The sequence below is a fragment of the Lonchura striata genome, chromosome 13 (assembly GCF_046129695.1).
Source record: "Lonchura striata isolate bLonStr1 chromosome 13, bLonStr1.mat, whole genome shotgun sequence".
NCBI classification, from domain to species: Eukaryota; Metazoa; Chordata; class Aves; order Passeriformes; family Estrildidae; genus Lonchura; species Lonchura striata.
In genome coordinates this window covers 23505890-23510107 of record NC_134615.1, presented here as the reverse complement: position 1 = coordinate 23510107, position 4218 = coordinate 23505890, and positions in this window count along the sequence as shown.

Here is a 4218-nt window from a genome sequence, read left to right as displayed (position 1 = left end):
CAGCAGTGACCCCTCAGCTGGGATACGTCAGCATGACCCCGCTTTCACACCAGCGGCACCCAGGGCTTGGCCACACCACGGCTCACGTAGCGCGGGGAAGCAGATGATCTATTCCCAGCCTGGTTTCGTCGTTTCCTAACTGTATTTAGCAGCGAGTTTACTCCAGACTGAGCCTGCGTGAGTAAGTGTGTATGTAAGGGTTGAGGATTGGCTGCAGCAGGCAGAGGGTTTGCTGAAAGGCTTGTTAAGGAAGCACTACTGACCATGCAATCCAATTACATAATGCTTCAAAAAATAACCGTGCTGGGAGCTGGGTCTGGGCAGTGCATTTTGGCAGCAGAAAGAGGTATCAAATGCTCATCTTCCAAACCAAAGGCTGACACTGTATTTGTGCCACAATGTGACACTGCACCTCGGCAGTAAACTGCTCTAAAGAGGAAACTTGCTTCCAGGGGAAATGCCTGCTGTTCCCTTTCAAGGCAGTGCTGCACCCTGCAGACCGACGTTATTTGAGTCCTTGTAAAATTACCACTAATCTCTGCACTCGGGATGCCTCGTGTTTTATGGGCACTCGTATGACGGCAGCTTTGTTTTCTGGGGGGAAAGCAGAGCAGGGAGAAGCAGGCACCTGGCCATCAGCAGTGGCTGGCTGGCGGTTTTCCTCAGCTCCTTATCTTGCAATTCCTCTCTGCCTCTCCGGACAGGACAGACATTCAGATGATGCACAGTATTTATTGGACAATGTCTGAAAAAAATCCCCTGTCCTGCCTGAGGAAGATCCAGATCCAGTCCCACCCCAGGCAGAGCCTGCGAGGAGCTGTGCATCATTTCTGCCGAGATGGATGCTGGCGTAGGGGACTGAAGGCTCAAGCTCCAGGATGGCTCCATGCGCACCTTGTTCGGGATGACGGGGATCTAGAAACCCTGTCTCCAAACAGCACTGGTAGCTTTTATCGTAGTTACTAATTTAACTGCTGGGCTGCTCCGAAGGCAGAGAAGGCACATTTCTGGTGAATGAGGCAACAGCAAACTGAGGATATTCTTAGCCGCTGCGCAGCTGCCTGTACCTGAGCTGTGGGGCTCGGCCGCTGGGGATGCTGCGTGAGCCGCGCCGGCCAGCAGCGCCCGGCTCTGGCCCCCGTCCCCGGCCGGGCACCGGGGGGCCCTCGGCCGTTTGGCATCCCCGGCCCCCGGTGCGGCGGGCGGGCCCCGGCGCGCTGCCGGGCCGGAGCAGCGGCGCGGGCACGAAGGGGTTACGGGCGGCTCGTCCGGCCCGGCGGGGCCCGGCGGAGCCCGGCGGAGCCCGGCGGAGCCCGGCGGGGCCCCGCGGAGCCCGGCGGAGCCCGGCAGAGCCCCGCGGCTCCCGGCTGTTTACCTGGCAGCGCCGGCCGGAGGCCGCGCCGGCGTCCCCGCCGCGCCCTCGCTCCCTGGCCGCCGCCGGGGCAGCGGAGCCCCCCAGCCCAAACCGTGCCCGCCCGGCCCCCGCCCGGCCCGGGCACGCGGCGCCCGGCGCTGCCCACCCACCTGGCTGCCGCGTCGCAGCCGCGTGCTGGCCCGGGGCCACCATGCTGCCGCCGCTCGCCGCCGGCGCCTCCGCCCGGGGCTGCCCGGGCTCCCGCCGCCGCTCCCGCAGCGCCGCAGGTGCTCGCCCCGCCGGGGGCTGCCGGCTCCGGCCCGCGGCGGAGCTGCTCTGTGGATGCTTTCTTGGTGCATGCGGGCAGGGAGCCAAAGTATGCAGCTTAAAGGAAATGTTTAATAAAGACACAGGAGCCTCAAACTGTTTATTTTTCCTCGCGGAAAGGTGGAGAGACGATGTCCCTGGAAACGCTGCCGGGCCAGGCGCGGGCCGGGGGCCGAGCCGGGCTGACACTGCCTCTCACCTCTCCCTCCCCTGACAGCCCCGGCCGCGGGGTCATAAACCGTGGGGGGAAAAGGCAGCCTATTAGTAACTCTATTAAGGCTCCATTAGTTAGGTGTGAACTCATTACTCTAATATACCTGGAGGTGGGATCCCACTTGCAGGACATTAGCGCTGCAGTAAGCGCGTTTACCACCCGAGCTGGACCGAGCGAGGAGAGGACGGAGCACAGAGGAGCCTCTCCATACAGAGAGCCCTTCTTGCCACGCCTGCCCTGGCGATGGAACCTCTCCCACACGGGCTTCCTCCCTGGCTTCCTCCCACGGTCGTTGTCCGGATGAGCAGTCCCTAAAGCAGCCTTCGACACCTTCCCTTCCTGCAGTGTCGACACTGAAACACACCTGCTCATCTGCCCGCCTGATGAGTGGCTGCACCATGGGAAGCTGCTCTCCCACCCTGTTGCAGAGTCAGTCGCTGGGGTTGGAAAAGTTCCCCCCGCACTGCCAAGGACACCAGTAACCACGTCCCCAGGTGCCGTACCACACAGCCTTTAAATCCCCTCCAGGGGTGATGACTGCACCTCTGACCGGGGCAGCCTGTGCAAGAGCTGCACAGCACTTGCAGTGAAGACATTTCTCCGGATTGCTAAATCACAGAATATCCTGAGCTAGAAGGAACCTACAAGGAACATCGAGTGCAATTACAGGCCCTGCACAGGACAGACGCAGGAATCCCACCGCATGCCTGAGACCTTCATCCAGCACTTCCTGAATGTCCAGTCTCAACCTCCCCTTTGCCCGGCCTGGCCTTTTCGACCTGTTGCTATTTTGTGACAGGAGCAGTTCCACTGTCTGCAGCTGAGCACCCTGTGAGGAACTCAATTGCTTATAGGAAATCAATTAATTAATAATAGATAGGATGCAGGAGCAGGGCTTAAAGGGGTTTGCTGAGTTTGCACAATGAAAAATATGATTGTGTGTAAAAATCTGTAGATGTAGAACTTTTTCTCCACCTTTTCAGTAGCTTTAACATGAGATGCCTGAGCCCCCACTGCCCTCTGCCAAAGCCCCTCACAGACAGGTACTGTTTGCCCTGTAGAACACAAAGACTGTGCACCATCTCCTCCCCATCCTTACTCACACATTAAGGCTGCACAAAAGCATAGCCCATGCAGAAGTCTTCCCAAAAGTAATTTTTAAATCCATTTGTTCCTAAATGGCATTAAATTGTACACGATCCCTGAAAAAAAGTTGTCCAAGAGCATAAAAGTAGGATTTAAAAAATTATTTCAGGAGGAAGCATGCTTCTAAGATCTTGTTTCTAAGATCCTTGTCCAAAAAGAGTATAAAATTAATGGTATTAAGTTCCTAAAAATACTCTTGAGGATCTGGGAGCTGGAACAAGGGCTTGGATTCTATTCCTAGCTCTGCCACAGACTCACTGTCTGCAATGAGGGACCAGCTCAGATGGGACATGGGGTATGCTGGAAGTGCCCAGGAATGCACTCCAGAGCTCACTCCCCCCACTTTTTGCCCTGTTTCCCATTTTGTGCAATGGGTACAAAAGTGACTCTGATGGAGCAGAGCACAGGACAGGGGATGCTGGTGTAATTCCTCCTGGTGTGCTTCCAGAGCACCATGAAACCACATCCTTTCATGGCGCCTCACAGATCAGGTTCACCTGCCTTTGTCTTCCTTTCCTATTTCTCTGGAATTAGCTTTTAAAAATCAGAACATCAGCAGGTACAAACAATTATGATTAAAAAAGAAAATACCTGCTAGAAAAGTGCTTTCTCTCTCCCAGCCAACACAGCACTTCTTTCACTGTCCTGCTGGTCAGTGGCAATTTGTCTACTGCAAGGATGCTGAAGTCCAATGCCCTGCAAAATTCAGTATTAAGTTGTATTTCTTTATTGCCCTGAACAGGACAGACAGACATCCTTAAAATGCAACACTTGTTTTTAGCCCTGGAAAATCTTGAAATAGTGACCTTTTAATATCTTATATCTAGGAAAATAGTTTCATCATGTAAAAATGATTTTATGGGTCTTTCTCATCCTGTTTTACTGTTACCCTGTTAACTAAGGTACCCATTTCTACATGGAATCCCATACAAAAATTGATTTAAAGAATTGTGAAAGTCTCTAAAATTTGGACAAGTTACTAGTGGCAGGATGCCCAATGACAAAACAACAGCCCATCAGCAAAGCCTGAGCTGAACTCACTGGTGTCTTCTCTACAAAAAAGGAACATCCCAATGGTACTTTGACAGAATCTCAAAACCCTTTAATTCCCTGTGTGTCTTAGCTATGAAACCACTTTTGGCACAGTAATTTAAACTGCTAGATAGAAGATTCACAA